Source organism: Gracilinanus agilis, chromosome 2 (assembly GCF_016433145.1).
Source record: "Gracilinanus agilis isolate LMUSP501 chromosome 2, AgileGrace, whole genome shotgun sequence".
NCBI lineage: Eukaryota > Metazoa > Chordata > Mammalia > Didelphimorphia > Didelphidae > Gracilinanus > Gracilinanus agilis.
The window spans coordinates 186,304,931-186,329,273 of record NC_058131.1 but is presented as its reverse complement, the minus strand read 5'-3'; the positions used below and the strand labels follow the sequence as shown (position 1 = coordinate 186,329,273).

Below are 24,343 nucleotides of genomic sequence, written 5' to 3'. Positions count from 1 at the left end.
TAATTTCCATATATTACACTTAACATATTACATTTGGTATAATATTAATTTTTCAATATTACATAACTTGGGAAGTTCTAAGATAGGATTCAAATTAAGATCTTCCTAACACAAGTTCTAGTTCTCCATCCATTAATCTTTAACCAATTAGGAAAATATTTAACCGGGTAGGCAAAATTAATGCCATAATTTCAGAAGATATTATTTTGTGCTTATTAAATGTTGCACGATGAACTTTGCTTTTGATAAAACAGACTTTGGGGGAGAAGAGAGGTGACAACAGTTTGCAAGAAAGTGCCTATCCCTTTCAATACCAATTTAAGCTCAGGAAAAGGAACCATAGGCTTCTTGCAATTGCTATTGATTGTAGTAGTAGATAAATAAGTGCAATCATTAAATTGTCTGATATCCAGAGTGACTTCTCTTTCTTCCAATAAGATAAGGAATCAAAACAATGATATTATGATTATATTACAATGCATTTGAGCCTCATAACAATCCTATCAGGTAAGAACTATGAGTATTACCATCCTTATTTTGCAGATGATGGTATTAAGGCTCAAAAGAATTAAAGAATTTGTCTGTGGTCCAATAGCCAGGAAGTGTCAAAAGGATTCAGTTTGAATTCTAGCATTCTATGCACTATTCAATATAGCCCCTCTGAAATGTACCTGGAGGATATATGAATCACTGACAGAAAAATGATCCTCCATTAAAGTGCTCCCTTGCTGCCTCACTGTGGTGTGGTCCTTGCTTTATAAAGGGTCTGCCAGAGAAAGATAAGCTCTACCTAGTCCTGCCAAGATGGGAAGACCAAGTGTAGGCTCAGTGATGGACTGCACATTTGTTATACAAAGACCAAATTAGCTAAATTCAGAGAGGTTTCTCTCCAGGGGGTTGGCCACAAGGCATTAACTTTTTGGCCACAGCAATATAAAGCCATCTACTATAGATGGAAAGGCGAACTATTGGAGATAGTGAAGGAAACCAAAGAAATCATGAATTTTTTTAAATATTGAAGGTGAAAATAATGAGAGATGGTTTGCTATAAAGGATAAATTTTCATTCTTGGACTCAGAAAGACCTGAGTTCAAGTTCTATCTCTGAATATGCTGGCTATGTCATACTGTGCAAGATACTTAAGTTCCTCAGTGACCCACACAATGAGAGAGAAAGAGGGAGAGACAGAGAGGTATAGAAAGACAGAGAGACAGAGAGCATTGATTACTATTATGAGCCAGAAACTGTGAGAAACAGAAAATATAAATGCAAACCAGCAAAAAGTCCCTATCCTCAAGGAATTTACATTCTAATAGGGGAAGATAATTTATAAATGGGGGATGGCAGAGTCTTATTTCTCACCTATATTAGGCAAAAACAGCTATCCAAGTGTTTAAGGTTGGGAGGAAGGCAGGAAGATGATTGCCAGACTGTTGGATTGGTAGCAGGATTTTCCTCACTGGGAGTTTCTACACCAATAAAAATATAGATTTCAACCAAATCATCAAGCTATTAATAGTCTATATAATGATAATAATAACTAGGCAAGAAAATTCAGATGAAAAGAAAGCATCTAGAAGTTTCCGAAGATAATTGAAAGAACTAAGTTTCATAAATCTAAATAAAGTAAATAGAGATTCCTAATATCAAGTCAAACCCTGAACTTAATTCAATCAATCAATAAGCATTTGTTAAGTTATTACTATTTGTCAAGCACCAAGCTAAACAATTATGGTATATTACCTATTGGATCCAATTAATAGATTCACATTTCATGTATGAGATATAAAATCATTTTATATGATTTGATAATTCTATGCATCAGCAACTAATTAATTCTTTTACAAGCCAACAATCAATAACTACTGAACTAATACTAACTGATGATGGCATCATGTCTCTGCAGCTATTTGTGGAATATAGAATAGCACTGCTAGAACAAGCCCAATGGCTAGAGTATTACTTGCACTGAAGTCAATGGAAATACCAAATTCAGGAAGAAGCTAAACAGCTGGAGTTGGCTTCTCTGTCCAGATCCATTTGCTCCAGTAATTACATTATTTCTATCTAATTTTCCCACCAGCGATCCCATGTGAGTTTCAATTGGTTACGGCTTTCTTCATTTACCATCATCTGTTCTCCGAAATGTACTTAGCAACTTATTTCAGAAGGATATGAAATGGGGTGGCTTTTTGCATATTGGGGCATTTTGACTGTGGGCTTCTTTTACAGGCCCTGGACTCCTGAAAATGTGAGCTCTGTACTTCAGTCATATGAGGGAAAACAAGAAGTGTGTAAAAGCAACTTCCGCAAGAGCCTGGGATTTGTAATGTGTTGAGTCTGTGCTCAGGAAAGAGACCTGAAGTAGGAGAACCAGATTTAGTCATCAACCTTTTCCTACTAAGTGAAATATCTCTAAAACATTTAATACACTATCTGACTCGCAGTTGGTACTTAATAAATTCTTGTTTCCTTCTATTCCCTCCTAAAGGTAGGCTCAAATAGCCATTCAGAGATAGATTTAGCTAAAACTTGGGAATTCTAAGATTGTCCCTAAAAAGCATTATGAGTCACTGATCCCATGAAAATTCAAGGAAGGACAAAAAAGAGGAACTTTTAGAGCTACTTTTGAAATCTTAGAACTTACAGTGTCATGTTTAATAAAATCTCTGAACAATGGTTATTGCATAGAACATTTTAAGAGAGTTTTCTCTTAAGACATTCTTGAGAGAAAATGTCCAAAGTTACTCAGAAAGGCACAGTTTATCTGCTTGGTTAACCATGAAAAAGGCCCTTCTTCCTTCATTTTCAATGGTGTTTCAGTAGATAGAGTGCTACAGTCAGAAAGACATCTTTCTGAATTCAAATCTGGAGTCAGACACTAGATGTGTGACCCTGAGCAAGTCACTCTACCCCATTTTGCCTCAGTTCCTCATCTGTAAAATGAGCCTGAGAAAGAAATGGCAAACCCCTCCATTTTCTTTGCCAAAAAAAACCCCAAATGGGGTCACAAAGAGTCAGATACAACTGAAACAAATGAATAACAACCAAATTCCTCTCACCTTGCCTTATAGCTTCTAGCACTAGTCCAAGCCCCAGCACTTTTCCCTATTCACACCCCCCAATAATGCCATAGCTTTGTCTCCTCACCTAATATTGTCTGAAACAGTGGTTCCCAAACTTTTTTGGCCTACCGCCCCCTTTCCAGAAAAAATATTACTTAGCACCCCTGGAAATTATTTTTTTTATTTTAATAGCAATTAATAGGAAAAATAAATGCACCTGTGGCCATCACCGCTCTCTGGATTGCTGCAGCACCCACCAGGGGGCAGTGGCACCCACTTTGGGAATCACTGGTCTAAAAGAACTTAGCTGAGAAGAATATGCCAAGAATATTCATTTGTTTTAAAAGCAGTAAGTGCCTACTCTGTGTAGAGCACTGTTCTATGCCCAAGGGCAGAAACAAAGTTTAAATAAATCTCTTTCCTTGCCTTCTTTGAGCTTATAGTTTGGTAGAGATATCATACACATAGACAAATATTAGTTTAGTTTACAGAATTATTTCTTCACCAGCCCTAGAAGATGAATGTTTTAAATGTCTTCCTCACTTTGGGTAAGTATCCTGAGATCCTGAGGTCATGTGATTTTGCCAAGTTTATATCACTTATACTTTTCAGATGCTGGGATTTTGGACCTACGTCTCCTGATTTCTAATTTGGGAAGCTTAAATATGAAAGCAAAATTCTGATAATTTGAATTTAAAGAAAATATAGAATCAGTAAAAAACACCCTTGGAATAAGATGGTCATTAATCAAAGGAGGAACATCTATGGGTTACCAAGGCAGGAAAGAATCTAAGAGAATGAAGTCTAGTCATGCAGTTTTGTTTTGTTTTGTTTTGTTTTGTTTTCCTATAGAATCTTGTGACTTTGGCTGGTTATTTTGGTTTTTCTTCTGAATCAGGTAAACCAAACCAAGTTCCTGTCCTCAAGATGTTCTCCCTGTAAGCCATTTCTTATATAGAAATTCCAACTTTGTCCAAGATTAGCACTTAGCCCCAAGGCTATTCAGTTAACAGGAAAGTGGTGCATAGCTGTGGAATTTTACCACCTATGAAGTCTATTAGTTTGCAGGGTATCCAGTGATGATTGTTTAGACCCTGAACTATGCTATGGAGACTTTGGAAAGAGTCAAGTACATGCTAAGGAATACAGAAATGGGGGGGAAAACAGGAAGCATATTATGAAATGCAGTTCTGAAACCCTGGGGCATTCCAGCATCTCTGGAGGAATAGATGATAATGAGACAGATTGACTACTAGTTTTTTGAAATCTTCTGGAGACCAGTATTTGGTAAAGAAGTTTAAAAATATTGTAATGAAAGAGCAGACCTGTTGACAAATGGTACCATCTCCAGGAATGCATGAGTTAGAAGAAACCTATGTCATGGTTCAGATGTTAATCATGTATCTGGTTCAGTAGATCAGGTTTACATGTGTGATAGACCTTAAAGAAATGAAAGACCTTGAAATTTTATACAAATGGTTAGAGGCACCCCTGGTATTCTGGACTAGTGCAACTCTCCCTCACTAAAGAACATGCGTTTTTAGGTGATGCATCAATTCCTTATTGGTCCTGTGATGAGACTAGTAGAGTGAAACAAGATTGGCAGCTGGGCCAAGAAGAGTGATCTATGCAGTGGGATGTGATAAGGGCTGAGGAGAAATAGCCCTACCTCAATTGAGATGGAGCTAATGCTGGCGTTTACATGAACTTCCATTTGGGGAGGAGAGGAAAGAGAGGGATATTTCAGCATCAATATTGAACTCCTTTGTCACTGAGTTCTATTACCTCTTCTTTCCTTTACTATAGAAAAACAAATGGTTTTTAAATATATCATATACTTAAATTTGATAATTAAATAATATATAATGTCAATATAATACTCCTCAGTTGTTCAGATCACAACCCATCCATATTTCCTGTTTTGTGTGATTGGGAATAAGGGATAACAGATGGACAAACTTAGCATGGCATTGGTAATTATATAATTTCAAGAGAAATAGAGAAAAGCCTCAAGCATAGAAGATGGACTTGTTGGAGGCCTTTCTCAAGATGACTTGAAATTACACAAGTACCAAGGTAGCACTCATTCTATCTATTATACTTTATTCTTGCTATATGAATGGCCCATCTCCATTTCATTGATAATATTTTTGTGATACTTTTTGCATACAATTCGTCATTGGCAATGTGCATGGCATAGTATGCCCATCTTTTTCCTTTTCTCTTTTGATTCCTAAAGTATTGTGATATTCTATGATTTGCAGCCATATAGCATCACTGGAAAAATACTGACCAGGAAAAAAAATTGTTTCATTTTTTTTGTATTTTCCCAGAAAGAAGTTTTAAATCACTTTGACCCGTATATTATTTCCCAAGTAAAAACCAAGCTGTTCCTTTCATTATATTTAATTTGAGGCCAAGTTCACTGTCCATCTTCTGTCTGTCCAAGATATATATACTGATAAACCAGCTCTCTATGGATTATCCATCCAACTGCATAGTCTAGAGATCATTGGCATTATTGACCCACTTGAGCTTTCTTGTATGAAAAGTTAAGACAAATTCATTTGAATGACTACTTTTTTAGAAAATTCTGCTATGTTCTTAACTTATGCAATAAAAACAATATAATCTTGTAACAGGAGGATCAAGAAAAGTTTACCATCTAATAGGAAACCCTTATCAGCTTGTAATTTGCACTGAAAATCCTCCATGACAGATGGACACATTTTTGGTGATTAATAATTAGAGGATAGTTGAACAAAATTATCTCTGTTGTTATATCTATCAAGGACCAGATATATGTCAAGATCAAAAATACAACATTCTCATATAGAATAAATGATCAAAAAAGTCCAGAGCATATCTATAAATAAAACTACAAAATTCAAAATATTTACAAAAGTCACAATATGTGTTTCCCTTATTCTACTGAACTCACTATCATTTCATTTAGGCAATCTTGAACATATACCCCTCAGTTTATACATCGGAATAATGAAAGAACTAGACACCAGTTTTAATTTTTCTGATGCAAATACTATTCCCCAATCATACAAGCTCTCTCCCTCCTCCAAATTCCATAGCACTTTGGTCATATCTCTTTTATAGCACTTACCATATTCTGCTTAATATTGAAATTATTTTTGAAGATCCTAAATTCAGCAAGGTCAAGGATTATTTATATTGTATTATATTAGTATAATGAGCCTTTTAGCACTCAGGTCTAAATCCAAGGGCCTATGAATGAGATTAGGAATCTAGAGACTAAGAATCCAGTTTCAGCTCTGCTGTCAACATTATTTTTGTATGTGTGACACAGCTTAAGTCCTGAAACTCTCTGAGACTCAATTTCAAAATGAAATTAGACTAAATTAGTGATTCTCAAAGCTATGGCATACTATGGGGACAGAAATGTGTTGAGAATTTTCCTAAATGTAACATCGAACTTTGCATGTTACTTTACTACAGATAAAAGAAAATTTACAAATCATTTTATGTAATAAACATTTTACTTAGCCAGATTATGTAGTATCATAACTATAGTGTTTTCCAAATGAATTTATGTAGTCAATGACATCAAAACATATCAGATGTTGAACTAAGAAAGAATTCAATAAAAGCATATATTCTTATTGTAGGGAAATTACACTTGTACAAGTCACTCCATTGTCTCAGAGCACTACCTATTAAAACATTGAGTGAGAGACTGATATGCTGTGGTAAAATTGAATGTAATGGACTTCTGTACCAGCAACAATGCAATGACCCAGGACAATTCTGAGGGATTTATGGTAAAGAAAACTACCCACATTCAGAGGAAGGACTGCAGGAGAGGAAACACATAAGAAAAGCAACTGCTTGAACGTATGGGTCGGGGTGGACATGATTGGGGATGTGGACTCGAAATTACCACACCAATGCAACCACCAACAATTTGGAAATAGGTCTTGATCAAGGACACATGACAAAACCAGTGGAAATGTGTGTCGGCCATGGGTGGGGGGAATGCGGGGGGTGAAGGGGAAAGTAGGAGCATGAATCATGTAACCATGTTAAAAATGATTATTAATAAATGTTTAAAAAAAAACATTGAGTGAGCTTTGATTGCTTATGGCAAAGAATAAGATGCCATGAGCAAAAAACATTTGTGAACCATTCTCCTAAACAATCTCTAAATTTGCTTCCACTCTAAAAGAACACTACTAAAAGAACACAGCTTCTCTGAGTCTTTTTTTCAGTTTGGTTTTTTTCTGAAAAGAAATTCTATTCACCTCCTTAACACAGCAAATGTTTCTGTGTAATCTGCCCATGAGAACAAAATATTGTAGAAAGACAGATATTTTGGTTCCAACATTTTAAAAAAGAAACTTTTTTAAAAGGTCTCTTATTTAACAATTAGTTAGAGATGGTCCAACAATTAAATACTTTTCATAAAGGAACCATAAAATCTGAAAAAAATCTGAAATACATTAAAATAGTTTTAAATACTTCATTATGGTTATTTTTCCTTCCTTGCAGTTACCAAAGCAGACCAGTAGACCTCATAAGCTGCCTATTTGCAAGGGAATTAGTAAGCAAGCTATATTTAGAGACTCATTCACTTAGGTTAAAGACAAATATATGGGTTTTAGGTCTGAGTCATACTCAAAGCATCATTGATTTAATAATGTAACCTTCCTTGCAACCTCTTATGCTTAGTCTATGACATTGTCATTATCTTTTAGCTCTCTTGAACGCTGTGTTTTTGATCCAGTTATCCAAAAACTGTCAAGCTGCTGAACAAAAATGTTTCTTAGGTCGCCCTATGAATTTGCAATAATAGAAAGGTCTTCTTAAAAAACAAAGAGAAAAGAAAACAGCATTTGAAACTGGCATTCCACAATGCATTATGTGTCAGCATAAAAAATACAAGGTAGTTTTGCGTTTGAATATCTATGCAATGTCTGGAGAAGAGTTTATCATTCCATTTAATACCATTCAACATTTGTTAAACATCTATATGCAAGCCATTGGGCTAGGCTCTGAGTAAATCAAGAAATAGTGCTTAACTTCAAGAAACTTGCAATCTAAAGAGGGAACACAATATATACAAAGATAGGTAAATATAAAGCCTTTATAATACAATACCCAAAAAATGTAATAGTAAAGACAGACTGCCTTAGTAAATAAAGAGCTTTTCTCCAGGTCAGGAAAATCTGAGTTCAAGTCCTGATTGTGGATATATAACCCTGGCAAGTCACTTAACTTCTCTGTGTCCTCATACAACTATTAAGTTGCAGAGCAGCAGTGTTGTGAATTTGGAATCTAGAAACCCCAAGTTTGTAGCAAGTTCACACTGTGAAGAGATTTTCCTCACAAAGGATGATCAACACAAATGAAATCACAAGTCTTATTTTTTTTAAATAGAGGAGAAAAAAAGTATATGTTAATAATCTGTAGAGGGATTTAGAAAGGGTTTATGAAAAAGGTGACAACTTTATGGTGTTACAGAGGAAGCTATGGATGCCAAGAGTTGGAATTAAGGAGAAATAGCCATTTCAGGCATTGTTATTATAAAAGCTCAAATTTGAAGAACAGAAAATTATTAGTCAGCCCATTTTTAAAACCCTGAATTAAATTACTGCCTGCCACAAAATTAAGGCTTTCAGGCTTCCACCTTCCTAGAGTAAACAGAGAAATGAACTATTCCTATGTCTGTGTAGTTCTGGAAGACTACCCTGGCTATAATGCACCCTCTCTTTCACTGCTTCAGAGTCCCTCTTTCTCCTTTTAAGATGTGGTTCTAGCCCTATCTTCTGCATGAAGCCTTTCCTGGCTTCCTCAGAATAGTGTCCTCCCTCCCAAACTACCTTGCATTCAACTCCATTTTATATATTTGTTTTATTGGTTTCATATTTATGCAGCTTTTATTTTTATTTACTTGCTGCCTTTCTATTAGTCAAGTCAACTAGCATTTAACTAAGCCACTTTTGAGCAGGGATAGTTTCTTTGTACTTGCATTTCCAGGCAGCTAAGTGAAACAATGGATAGAGCACTGGCCTTGGAATCAGAAAGACTCATCTTCATGAGTTCAAATTTGGCCTCAGACACTTACTAATTATATGATCCTGGGCAAGTCACTTAACCGTGTTTGCTTCAGTTCCTCATCTATAAAATGAGGTGGAGAAGAACATGACCAACCACTCCGGTGTCTTTCCCAAGAAAATCCCAAATGGAGTCACAAAGAGTCACAACTGAACAGTAACAACTTGTATCTCCAAGATCTAACACAGTACTTGTGTGCTTAATAATACCAATTGATTCTTAAGGGAAGCCTAGTTTCCTTGGTTTGCCCATTCTCAATATAAAAGTATAATAACAAAGCCATTTGATAGCAGAAGACAGTGTAAGTTGAGAGGGAGATGAGATGGCATGTTAGCCCTATAGGCAGTTAAGTTGTGCTTTGAGTTGGGAAAATCCTTATGAAGCAGTAGCAGGAAAACAATTTGCTAAAACATCTGTTGAAGCAAAAAAGATCCAGCTCATTGGAATTTCACTTACTGAATGCTCAAATGCCTGCCAGAAAAACTGAAATTCAGGCACCGCTATATCGGCACAAAGAAACTATGAGCAGTAGTTACTGTATTGGCATCTGCTCAGTGCTAGTTGGTGATCAATTTAGTTTTTCTATTTTGCATAGCTCAGGAAAAATCAGGCTAAGGCTGAGATTGTAAGCCAGATCTCCATTACAGCATGCAGCTCCCTACCAAATGCTTCCCTGATTGGCCCCTTGTAGGAATCTGGCCCAAAGCCAAATTAGGTACTGCTTAGGGCTTGGAAAACCTACAGCACAAAAAAGAACACTGACACCCCACTCATTAATGCATTTATTCAGTCAACTAATGTGTAGGCTTGGAGAAGAGATTATTTGAGAAGCATCATGATTTCAACTGAATGTAGAATGTAAAAAGGCCTGAACTATGATTCAGAAAACCTGAGTTTGAAGGCTTGCTCTGCTGCTTACTAACTGTGTGACCTTGGAAAAGTTTCCTTACCTTGCTAACACTCAGTTTTTCCTATAAAAGGAGTGAGTAACAGAGGATCTATTAAGCTCACAATGTCACTGTGAGGACAGAATGAGATTATGTATATGAAAATACTTTAGGAATTGAGAAGCATGATGCAAATATAGAAAATCATTATTATTTCTATATACATAGAGTAGGAAGATACCAAAAAATAATAATAACTTGATTATATAACCCTGTAACATTGTTTAAAAATCTCTTTTCTTAAACATCTCTGAGATATAGATAGAACAAGTGTTATCCCAAAGAATCACAAAATTTCAGGTTGGGAGGGACCTCAGAGCAGACATTGTCCAACTTATATTTAATCATAAATCTTTGCTGCAATAACCCCAAGAGGTGATCATCCATTCTTTACTTGAAGCTCTTAAGTAATAGGAAGTTAACTGCCTCCTGAAAGAATCCATCCCACTTTGGTATACCTCAATGTTAAAGAGATCTTCCTTTTATCAAAATGAAATCTGGCTCTCTGTATGTTCTAACAATATTTTCAAATAACATAATTTCAAATTTTCAAATTCAAAATCCTCTGGGTCAAAAAAGAGTCTTCTAATCCCATTCTTCATCCTCATTTCTACTGAAAGCTACTCTGTCCATTCTTCTTTCCCCGCTCTGGCTTTGCTTTCCTCCCTTTGAAATCATTTCACTAGAGCTAATAAGTATTTATATTATTTTCTACCTTCAAATACTTTCCATCCTTATTTTATTGTTGCTAAACCCTTTCCAAAAAATCCAACCTTAGGTTACCCCACTACCTGCCTTCTTTCCTTACTGACTCCTGAAGCTACTGAAAAATAGTCACACATCAAGCTGTGTCCACTACCAGTTTGTTATCTATTCCCAAGTAGACCTTAACTATTACATAGTAATCCTTTAATTCTTTCCTGATCGACTCTTTATTGCATTCCCCACTGCATCCACTGACTCCCCTAAAGAAAATAATGACAAGCTCAAAAACTATCTGATTTTACTATCATAAAGCCCTCATCTTCCAACCTTATATATAAGAATCATAAAAGACTTCAGCAAATGCTTCACTGAAATCGAGGTACATCATATCTACCACATTGTCCTAGATCTACCTAATAAATCTACACAGAAAAACACAAAGTAAATAAAGTGAGTATAACACTGATAAAGCCATCCTGGCTTTCAGTGATCACTGCTTCCCTGACTGCTCATGAACTATCACTTTCAAAATATAATTCTAGAATTTTGCCAGGAATAATTTGAAGGCTCTATTATCTCCCTTTATTTGAAAACTAGAACATTTGTCCATCTTGTGTTATTTCTGTTCTGCATGATGTTTTAATCAGTAATCACTTCTGACCCTTCTTTCAGAATCATGGGGCAAGTAGTTCATCTGTGACTTGAACTAATTGAGATTAAGTATTCTCTTATTGCCTCTTCTCTTATCTTGGATTTCAAACTCCTGTTAGGGCTTTTTCATCTATATTTCCCAGTCTTAAGAGTGCCGTCGTTGGCAGAATAAGAGAAATAAAGTATGAAAATGTTGACCAATTTCTCATGACTAATCAGTGGCAAAGTTAGGGCTGACATCCAAGTTTTCTGATACCAATTCCAGGGTTCTTTCCACTTTATCACACTTCCTCTCTAGCTAAAACAAGAACTTTTGTCCTCAAGAGGCTTACAATCTAATAAGAGACTTAAGACATAAGCTTCTAAGAGAAGATCGGAAATCAACTCCAGCTAAAGAATTAAAGAAAGTTTCCTGGGGGGAAGAAAAAAAAAAGTAAGATTTAACCTGTGTGAGAGATTTGTTTCTGCTAGTAAACATATATAGAAAAAGCTTTTGGCCTGGAACTTCTCTGAATCACCAACTTAGAATAATTTTGTTTAGTACATTTAGAGAGGAAACATAAGTATAATGGATAGAGAGTCTACCTCATAGTCAAGGAAAATCCAGTCTTACCTCTGGCGCATATTGGCTGTCTTAGGGCAAATCACTTAGCCTCTCAGGATCTCCAGGCAACTCTCTAAACCTAAAATTTTCAGAGGGTTTCCTCACCAGGAGATCCTATTGCAATGAAATCATGGCTCTAGTCCCCCCCCAAAATCTCGTTATTTAAGCTATCTGGTTTCATCAGTATGAGAATTCCTTTCTCCAACAAAAATGGAAATCTCTCTAGGAGTCAGCAAATGATCTTCCATGGTCAAATAATTCAAACAAAAAACCTTTTTTTTTTTTAATTTGAAAGAAGATACCTGAGGATATACTGTATCAGTACAGCTTTCAAGAACCCTGAATTCCCTGGAGGCCATGACAAGATATGGGAACAGAAAATATTACAAAGGTACATCATGACTATTCCTGCTACCCCACTCTGCAGCTTAGTAGGTCACACCCTTTCGCTGATTTAGCAAATGATCTTCAAGAGGTACAGTATTCAAAAATTTTTAAAAAGACACATTACCCATTGACCAAACTTAATGACTAGCCTCTTTGAACTTCTCTCAGTTCATACTCAAATTGCAAACAGATAGGAAAAATCTGCCAGAGATTATGTTCTGGGGCCACAGCCTTTGAGAGCCCAAACTGAAGAATCTCCTTCAAAATGAATAATCAAAAGAAGACTTCATTGAAGAAATGTTATAATGAATATATTATTATAAACTACTATTAAAAAGGAAAGTCACAAATCTTCCAGCAACTGTAAAAAGGAGAATATCTGTATCATTACTGTTCTCTCTGTAATGTACTATCCTAAATAATTAGGCTCCAAGAAATCATTTTATATCTCTTTAAATATGCACCCATCTTATGCTCAATGTAGCATATAAATGATAAGTAATAAGAAAAACTGGAGATCTGCATCATTTTCCTGAAGATACTAAAAAAGATGCCTCTTAATTTACTTCAGGAAGAAAGATATGAGAGTGAACAAGACATTGAGTCAAAGTCAAGGAAGAAGTAGTGAAAAGAATGCTGCTACTGAAGACAGAGGATCAGAGTTCAAGTCCTAACTCCATTATTCATTAACTGTGTGACCCTGAGAAAGTCTTTACTGAGCCTCAGACTCATCACCTATAAAATGAAGAAAATCATCACAATAATTTCTGCCTCATAAAGTTGCCATTCAGAAAGTCTTAGTGAACCACAAAATATTCCAACGAGGTGAGCTGTTCTGGTGTTATTATAATGAGACACTATTAGAACTGTAGACTACACCTAGCAGTCTCTTCTGTGCATATCAACCATATTTGTTATGCATGTTATTCCTGTAACTGCTCCTTAAGGGATTGAAGGACTATAATTATTTTCCAGTCAAATCTACCAGTCAAGTTTGCAAACAAAATCTTTGTTTCATGTTGGCCTCTGGTTTCCCTTGTCTGCTAAGCTTGGCATTTGTCCCTTTACTTATCCCAGCCAACAGCTATAAGATGAGGAACCCAAGTGACAGGAATTGTTGACTTATGCCTCCCCTAAGATGGTTTTCATTCTTTTTGCTAACTCATGCACAGACAGCTACAAAACTAGATATGTTTCCTGAGTAGAAAAAAATCATTCAAGAATCTGGAGAAAATACTAACACTGAATTCTGGCAGATGTTAAACAGCTGGATCAACTATTCTACCAAAAGAAAAAATGTGTTCTGCTTATCAAAATCAAAATGACCACTATTATCACAAAACTATGAACTATATGGTAAAGATAAAGATAAAGTTCTTGCCTAAATTATTTACAATCATACAATTTGAAAATTGTGATCAATATCATTATACTTTAGTTGTGTGATTTTTCAATTATGTAGTCACATATTGTCTGTTCAAAAAATACTTCAAGAAGAAAATGGCATGGGAGCTGATCAATCAGTAAGTATTTCTTAAATACCTACTATGCACCAAGCACTATGTAAGACATAAATACAAAAAATGAAATATGTAGCATCCAGAGTGAATTCTGTGACGCAGCTTGAACCCCTCTCAGAAACATGGATGCTACAAATATCTTCTCTACGCATCTACTTCCATTATGTGATGAAAGCATGAAATTTAATGGACAGACAATTGGAATCAGAAAATCTGGGTCCAACTGTTGCCTTTATCACTTCCTAATCATCTAACCATAATTATCTTTCTGAGCCTCAATTCTTCTTTAAAATGAGGATGACCTATCTATCACCTCAAAGCATCATTGTGAGAATTAAATGAAATGAGGTATATGAAAGCCAAGTCAATGAGTCAACAAGCATTTATTAAGTACCCACTGTGTTCCAGGTATGGTACCAAGTGCTAAGGATTCAAAAAAAGGCAAAAAATAGTCTATTTTCCGATAACTCTAGTCCAATTATCAATAACATGGAATTAGGTTTTGATCAATGATACATATAAAACCCAGTGGAAATGTGCATTGGCTACAGGGAGTTAGGGGGATTTGGAGGAGAGGGAATTATGCCAGGAATGCAAGGATGGTTCAACATTAGGAAACGCATCCACATAATTGACCATATCAACAAGCTAACAAACAAAAATCACATGATTATCTCAAAAGATGCTGAAAAAGCCTTTGACAAAATACAAAACCAATTCCTATTGAAAATACTAAAAATTATAGGAATAGAAGGACCTTTCCTAAAAATAATAAACTGTAAATATCTGAAACCATCAACAAGCATCGTATGCAATGGGGATAAATTAGAAGCCTTCCAAATAAGATCAGGCATGAAACAAGGATGCCCATTATCACCTCTATTATTTAACTTTATACTAGAAACACTAGCAATAGCAATTAGAGAAGAAAAAGAAATTGAAGGTATTAAAATAAGCAATGAGGAGACTAAGCTATCACTTTTTGCAGATGCTATGATGGTCTACTTAAAAAATCCTAGAGAATCAACTAAAAAGCTAGTAGAAATAATCAACAACTTTAGGAAAGTTGCGGGATACAAAATAAATGCACATAAATCATCAGCATTTCTATATATTTCCAACACATCAAAGCAGGAAGTGTTAGAAAGAGAAATTCCATTTAAAATCCCCGTAGACAATATAAAATACTTAAGAATTTATCTACCAAAACAAACATAGAAATTATACAAACACAACTACAAAACACTTTCCAAACAATTAAAACTAGATCTAAACAATTGGAAAAATACTGATTGCTCATGGGCAGGATGAGCTAACATAATTAAAATGACTATTCTACCCAAATTAATTTACATATTTAGTGCCATTCCTATCAAACTACCAAAAAACTTTTTTACCGAATTAGAAAAAATTATAACATAGTTCATTTGGAAGAACAAAAGATCAAAAATATCAAGGGAAATAATGAAAAAAACGTGAAGGAAGGTGGCCTAGCAGTACCATATATTAAACTATACTATAAAGCAGTGGTCATCAAAACAATATGATACTGAGGCAGCTGGGTAGCTCAGTGGAGTGAGAGTCAGGCCTAGAGACAGGAGGTCCTAGGTTCAAACCCAGCCTCAGCCACTTCCCAGCTGTGTGACCCTGGGCAAGTCACTTGACCCCCATTGCCCACCCTTACCAATCTTCCACCTATGAGACAATACACCGAAGTACAAGGGTTTAAAAAAAAAACAATATGATACTGGCTAAGAGACAGAAGGGAGGATCAGTGGAATAGACTTGGGGTAGGTGTCATCAGCAAAACAGTGTATGATAAACCCAAAGAGCCCAACTTTTGGGACAAAAATCCACTATTCAACAAAAACTGCTGGGAAAATTGGAAAACAATATGGGAGAGATTGGGTTTTGATCAATATCTCACACCCAGAACAAGAAAAATTCAGAATGAGTGAATGACTTGAATATAAAGACGGAAACTGTAAGTAAATTAAGTGAACACAGAATAGTATACTTATCAGATCTCTGGGAAATGAAAGATTTTAAAACCAAGCAAGAGTTAGAAAAAATTACAAAATATAAAATAAATAATTTTGATTATATTAAATTAAAAAGGTTTTGTACAAACAAAAACAATACAACCAAAATCAGAAGGGAAACAACAAACTGGGAAAAAAAACCTTTATAACAAAAAATTCTGACAGAGGTCTAATTACTCAAATATACAAGGAACTACATCAATTGTATAAAAAATCAAGCCATTCCCCAATTGATATTTGGGCAAGGGACATGAACATGTAATTTTCAGAAATCAAAACTATCCATAAGCACATGAGAAAGTGTTCTAAATCTCTAATAATTAGAGAAATGCTAATCAAAACTACTCTGAGGTATCACCTCACATCTAGCAGATTGGCTAAAATGACAACAGGGGAGAGTAATGAATGTTGGAGGGGATGTGGCAAAATTGGGACATTAATGCATTGCTGGTGGAGTTGTGAACTGATCCAGCCATTCTGGATGGCAATTTGGAATTATGCCCAAAGAGCACTAAAAGACTGCCTGCCCTTTGATCCAGCCATACCATTGCTGGGTTTGTACCCCAAGGAAATCATAGATAAAAAGACTTGTACAAAAATATTTATAGCTATGCTTTTTGTGGTGGCAAAAAACTGGAAAATGAGGGTATGCCCTTCAGTTGGGGTATGGCTGAACAAATTGTGGTATATGCTGGTGATGGAATACTACTGTGCTCATAGGAATAATAAACTGGAGGAATTCCATGTGAACTGGAAAGACCTCCAGGAATTGATGCAGAGCGAAAGGAGCAGAGCCAGAAGAACATTGTACACAAGAGACTGATACACTGTGGTAAAATCGAATGTAATGGACTTCTATACTAGCAGCAATGCAATGACCCAGGACAATTCTGAGGGATTTATGGAAAAGAACACTACCCACATTCACAGGAAGAACTACAGGAGAAGAAACACAGAAGAAAAACAACTGCTTGAACATATAGGTTGATGCGGATATGATTGGGAATGTAGACTTGAAACGACCACACCAATGCAACTATCAATAATATGGAAATAGGTCCTGATAGACGACACATGTTAAAACCAGTGGAAATGCACATTGTATATTGGGAGGGGGGCTTGAGGGGAGAAGGGGAAAGTAAAAACATAAACATGTAACCATGGAAAATTTTTCTAAAAAATAACAAGATTAATTTAAAAAAAACTCTGCTCTTCTATACTATGATTGCCCCCAAAATGATGGAAGTTGCAATGAAACCTTCTTCTTAGGTTATGGCTACATCACTGGTTCTCTTCCAGCCAATGAGAAGGACGAAATTTCCAAAATCATGATCCAGCATGATGATGATTCTCAGCAAACTACTAGTGGATGCTAGTTTCCCTTCTGGCCATCCATCTTCTGCAACAAGCCAGGGAACTTCCAGTAAATGCCCCTTTCTGGCAGCTCCTGAAACAAAGAATCATCAATGTTTTCCATAAGGATAGTTTAGAGTTTCAAGAGGACATGCAGGAAATACAGGCTATAATGAAAGAATTTGCTGAAACTCCAATTAATCCCACTGTAATTAATCTCAAGATTGGTGGAGAAAACTAGCAGGATTTACAAAAGAATTTACAGTATCTTATGCAAAAGCAAAGACCAAAAGAGTATACCATACCCTCTTTATAGACAACTTGACAAAATCTATTTCCTCTTTCCAGTATGATTGTTTCTTTGAGAGGAAAAATTTTGATGAGAAAAAGAGTGATCATATTTCCTGAGTGTTTAAAACTATGAGTCAGAGGACACACATGTTCCTGACAGCAGATGACTACATAGATTCTCTTATCCTAAGAAGCAGGTGTCTGGTGTAGCATCAACTATGTAGGGATGAGTTGCCATCCTCAAGTGTGGGGCAATTATGGAAACATTGAAACAACATGGTGCTGGTACACGTGGTACTAGAAATATTTCTGGAAGTAGTTTCACATTGTTATAGAATAAGAATTGACTAAGCTCTATGGGAAAGATGCTGTATTACTGTTTGCATCCTGCTTTCATGCTAATGACTCCACCCTCTTCACTTTGATTAAGCTGTGAAATTTATTCTGATTCTGTGAACCATGTCCCCATAATCCAAGGATTTCATAACAGCAGAATGCCAAAGTATATATTTCACCATAATGATATGTTATTTCAAAAAGCTACTAAAGATATCAGATTCATCGGTCCCTAAAATTGTTATATTTGAAACTGTTCATTTAATAAATGGAGTGGTATGTCCATTGGAAAAACTGTGTGATGTGGCCTGTGAATAAGGGGCAATTCCCTTTGTGAATGAAGTCTATGATTTAGATTACGGTACTTGAGGTTAAGGAATGGAAGACTAAACCATGCACAAAATGGGAATCATTTCTGGAACCTTTGGCAAAGACTTTGGTTGTGTTGGTGGCTATATCACTATAACAAGTACCTTAAAAAAACATCATACAATCTTATGCTTATTAGCTTTATTTTTACAACTTCCCTCCTACCCCTGCTTCTGGCTGATCCTCTTGAACCAGTCTAAATCTTAAAGAGAACAGAAAGAAGAGCTCTTCTCTGGCATCACCAGCAAAATGTCCAATTTATGAGATGACGCTAATGGGTAGAGAACTCCTGTGTTTCAGCATCCAATTGAGTGGCAGATATTGCTAAAAAGATTGTTTATGGCAAACTCATGAGCAAACATTGTGTCTACAACCAAGCCACCAACTACTCAACATTCTCCCAAGGTAAAGAGTTCTTCCATATTGCCCAAACCTCTCATCACTCTTTACAAATGATGAACTATTGTGCAGATACTTGGCAATTTTTATTGTAGTTTCTATAGAAGACTCTTACTTTGAAGTCATAAATAAGAGAGAAAAAGTCCACTTCTAGGTCATAAGCAACCTGGTTTCTCTCAGTTCCTAAATCTAACTTCCATAAGATTATCTGATATCACCCAATCTTCTATCCATGTCATCTCTAGTCTTTATATGTAATTAACTTACATTTTAATCTAAAATAGTAACAGTGCTGAAAATGAATTGCTATTAACCTCCTCCCAAAAAGGAGGCGAGAAGATGATCTAAAAAATGGGATGAAATGAATAAAAAAAAAATATTCTCCCTGGTTCACAGTTTTGCCTAGGGACTGTTCTATATCTTAGAACAAATTCAGATACCAAGCAATTAGAATTAGAAATTTATAAGCAGATATACTTTCTTCCTAGTCCAAACTCAGTCATTTATTAGTTATATGACCTTGGGTACATCTCTTAATGTCAAGGAAAGTAAATTACCTGAGATCACAGCCAGCAAGTACCAAAAGCAGAATTCAAACCTAGGTCTTCTTACTCAAAGTCTAGTATTCTTTTTCCCTGTATCATATATAAACTGGAACTGTAGAGAATAGCCAAGATGAAAAGCATGTAAAAAATCTCTGCCTATACCCCCATGTTTGGGGTGTATGCTGGAAAGACTATAGCACAAGACTTTGGTGATGCAGAAGAATGATTTTTCTCCCCAGTGTTTACATATACTAATTAAGCCAAGATCAACTCTGCCTTATTCTACCCAAATATAAGCTGAGGGAACAAGATTCAGAAAGTCTCTGAATGCTAAACATGTGGAAATTTTCAGGTGAACACTTAGACAAAATGCATCCCTTGTTTAATGGATAGTATTTCTCATTGTTTTTTCATAAGAATAAGCCACTGACTTGGTAATTTTTGAATGAAAATGTCTTCTCTTCCCTCAATTGTCTCTAGTACTACTTTGTAAGTATTTTCCTAAAAATAGTAGCACCATTCTACCATCCAAGGTTACAAAAGGGGAACAATAGTAATACCTACTTTTCCTGGGTTGTTGTGAGGATAAAACCAGGTAGTATTTGTAAAGCACCTTCCAAAGTTTAAAGCAATTCATAAACATAGAATTCCAAAGCAAATCTGATAGGTACTACATCAAAGTCTCCAAAAATAGCATTAAAAAGATGAGTTAAAATATAGAAACAAGGGAGCAGGTGAGTAAATCAGTGGATTGAGAGCCAGGCCTAGAGATGGGAGGTCCTAGGTTCAAATCTGACCTCAGACACTTCCTAGCTATGTGACCTTGGGCAAGTCACTTAATCTCCATTGCCTAGCACTTACCACTCTTTTGCCTTGGAACCAATACAAAGTATTGATTCTAAGAAGGAAGGTAAGAGTTTCTTTTTTTTAGATAGATAGATAGATAGATAGATAGATAGATAGATAGATAGATAGATAGATAGAATATAGAAACNAGATAGATAGATAGATAGATAGATAGATAGATAGATAGATAGATAGAAAAAATATAGAAACATCTACTTCTTATTTTATTAAACGCATCTGAGTCTATCCATAACTAACAGAATTAACCAAACCCTAATCAAGCTTTGTCATTATTTTAGCTTTCTAAGGGTACATTTCTTTATAAGGTGATATTTTTTGAGGTGAGAGAATGACTTTACCTTTAGGAGCTATGAGATAATACAAGTATAAAATTAATGTGAAATTAGATTAAGTTTTTACTGTACAGATATAACTTTCTTATTGCTATTCAAAATCACATTTTTCAGCAGGTGTTTCATTTCTAGGAGACAACTCTTTGAAACATTAAGCATCACTTCATACCACACAGGAGAATCTTTAATCATATTTGCCAGCATGATGTGGGTTAGTCAGTAGCAATTCAGCTGGTAGAAACCTGGAGCCATCTGGCCATAAAAATATCAGATTAATACAATTGAAAGTTTTGTTTCTTCCTTTCTTTAGTTTAAGTAAGATCAAACAAATTCATAAAATGGGAATTAAATATGTGGATAGTAATTCAGTAATTACCATCTGAATCAACCTTCATCTGATCTGAGCATTAAGTATTAGATTTATCCTTTTAAGAACCATCTCATCCGTACGGTAACTTCTTCCACTGATGCAATGAAATCTATTGATTTCCTACCATACTGATTCATGGAGATACAAAGACAAAATACCATAAAATACAATTCAACAAACATTTGCCAAGCACAAATTAAGTGTCAGATGCTATGCAAGATCCCAGGGATACAAAGATTAAATAAGACAGAGTGACTACCCTCAAGGAGCTTATAAACTAATGGGAAGGAATGTCATGTATACAAATACATGTTCTACCAGGTTCCATGTAAAAAAGGACATTTGAGGAAGGAAAATTTGAGGACAGACATTGGAAATTTTGAGGAAGGAGACATCATTTTCCACTATGGTGGGGACTTATGGAAAGAGTGAGCCTTAAAAGAAGAAAAGCATTTCAAAAGGTGGCAATGAAGAAGGAGAGTATTATAAGCATAGTAAACAGCATGTGGTGGAAACAGAAGACACTAGCACAAAAATCAAGAAGTAGCAGTCTGACTAGAGCAGTGATTCCCAAAGTGAGTGCCACCACCCCCTGGTGGGTGCTACAGCGATACAAGGAGGCAGTGATGGCCACAGATGCATTTATCTTTCCTATTAATTGCTATTTAAAATTTTTAAAAAACTAATTTCCAGGGAGCTAAGTAATATTTTTTCTGGAAAAGGGGAGGCAGGTCAAAAAAGTTTGGGAACCATTGGACTAGAGTATAGGATTGTGAAGAAAAAATCACTCTAAGGCAACTCTCAGACTTTGGTTTAGAAATAACTATTTGCCTGGGTTACTATTATATATGTGACTTTATTTCCTAGAATTTGTCTGAGACTAGGACCTAAGATTGGTAGTAAGATTGAGGCACATTTTTGTATCTTTTTTTCATATCAGTGAATGTTCCACTAGCAATCCAGAATCATACTAACACAGGTTTCAAATGACATAGTCAACTTGATTGAATGTGGATGAATTCAGGAGAAGGCTAGTAAATGTTTAACAATTGCAGGGAATTAGAGAGAGTATAAATGTAAACTTTTAAGTTTAATCTGTATTGTTAATGATTCCTTAAAGCTAGACAATAAATAAAACAACAAATCAGAACTACTGATTTCTGAGATAGAAATACTCCCATTGAAATTTTAACAACTGTAGCTAAGCAAGTTAGCATTAGCTACAGCACACTCCTGTGTGAATTCTAAAAAAAGCCTTTTCTTTAAATTCTTATTGACTCACTCTCAATTAAATACCCTGTTGGCATTAATACGTTTTAGCCTATCTATTTCCCCAAGTTGTTAGAAGTAAAAGATATGTTATTATGCTTATTTATGTCATAAGTAAGAGGAAAATCAGTAAGTCCAGAGAGGCCAGTTTTCCTTTGAATAGGAACCTTGCATGAATCTAAAAGATAACTGAAATGATGCTATTAACTAACAGTAGGGCCAATAGCAGTCTACAATGACATTGCTATGGTCAATTATTATTTCTCTTATTAGCTAATAAAACTACAATAGTATTATAATATCTTATGAGCTAAGTTGGTTTCTTGGGGCTGATCTGAAAACCTCCAATTAATACCTAATGTGTTTATTTTGCAAAAAATGTTCCATGTTCCAAATATATGAATCATAAACTTTTGGAAGAAAGTGAAATGGGATGTTAGGGACTACCTTTGTAGAAAAAAATTTGCCCTTTCATTTGAAGAGTTTTCACAGAGCCATGAATACCTCAAATCCTTTATTTTCAGTTACTTTCCATTTATAAGAGAGATATGAGAAACTATTTCAGACAACTATTATATTACACCAAAGAAATAATATGTTCTTAACAGACACCTGAAATGACTTTTCAAGGTTAAAGGAAATGAGTAGAATAATCAATGATCAAAAGCTCTAAAAACATAGTTATATTTCCTTGTTTCCATTATCTCATTTCTGTTTTATGTCTGCCATATATTTAAATAAAATAACTTGGATTGCTTTTAATATTACAAATTAATTTTTAATTCATAGCTATTGCAATCCATACTGTGTCAAGGGATTTTGGCTTCTAAATAGGAAAGAAACCAAAACTTCCTTTTGGACATAAAGCAATTATATGAGCTAGAGACAGAGCTCTAAGATATCTGTATTGTCTTAGCTTTGTAAATATGATAGTTTGCTATAGAGACAAACATAAAAATCCTTTTTTAGAAAAAAGCAAAGAAAAGACACTGTATATTCTCTGCTCACTTCATTGACAAGCTCTAGCTATAACTATTTTTTCCACTATCTACATGATTTGACAATGGGAAAGATTTTCCTTTATTGTTCAGCTGTTATCTAATTTCACATTCATCTGATATTTCTGGGGCTGCCACTAAGCTTCTAAATATAAGTGAATATAAATAAAATTATCTGGAACTGATGTCAAGAGAGTGAAGGCTTAGTTATTAAGGAGTAAATATTAGAGGGACTATGGTCAATTTATTTGGGGAGGAGAGAATGATTTGGGGGCTTTTATGACACTGAGATTATGAAACTATTCAATAGAGAGAATAAGCTAATTGTATAGCTGGGTCGAGTATATTACTTTACATTTTCTATCCAGAGCACTGGTATCATAATCATCAAATATATGTTTGGTAGCTATCGGTGTCATACCTGATTTTTTTTTCTAATTACATATACAAGAGATATAGCTTTAGGCAATAAATACAGAATCAAGAAAACTAGCATTCAAGTCCTGCTTCTGAAACAAATTAGTCTCTAGCCCTCATAACCCTAGATATAACTATTCGGTGTCCCCAGGCAACTCTCTAAGACTATATATTGCTGAGAAAATATTGATCTGCATTGGTATTTATTAGTCTGTTTCCAATTATATGCAGCAACTTTATTGACTAGAGTCAAAGAGAATTTCTTTATTGGCAATTGCCTATATAATGATGAAATCCTGAGTCCAGAGTGAAAAAACAAATACAATCACAAAATAAATTGACATCATAATGAAAAAATAAGTAGAAGCATCTAAGCAGTATGTAGTACAGATTAGGGTTAGAATTAGAATTCACATCATGATTTTTGTGCCAAATCAATTTAATGAAGCCTCCTTATCCAAAATCCTAATATCCATGTATATAACCCTGTGTCCTCCAAGACTTTTGCAAACATCTTAAATTAACAAAGAAGTCACTGAGTCAGAATCTGATAATTTTGAGAAGAAACCCAGAATCTCTCTGAAAAGAGTATTCTTTTAATTCCTTTGGGGAAAAAAAGATAATCAGATATTTAATTGTTCTACCAAAATGAGCCAATGTGATTATTGATTAAGAATAAAGAGGAAAAAACAAGTCCTAAATTTCTCAGGCCACAAAGAATTGAAAAAGTGAGTGAGAAGAGAAGACAAAATCTCCCAATTCCCAGTTTTCCCTTTTCATCATCTTGTC

The 24,343-nt window shown here is 35.1% G+C and overlaps 1 pseudogene; it reads left to right on the top strand.

Annotated features, from left to right (window-relative positions):
* Positions 1 to 229: 229 nt before the first annotated feature.
* On the top strand, positions 230 to 18,943 carry LOC123233453 (annotated as a pseudogene).
* Positions 18,944 to 24,343: the final 5,400 nt, after the last annotated feature.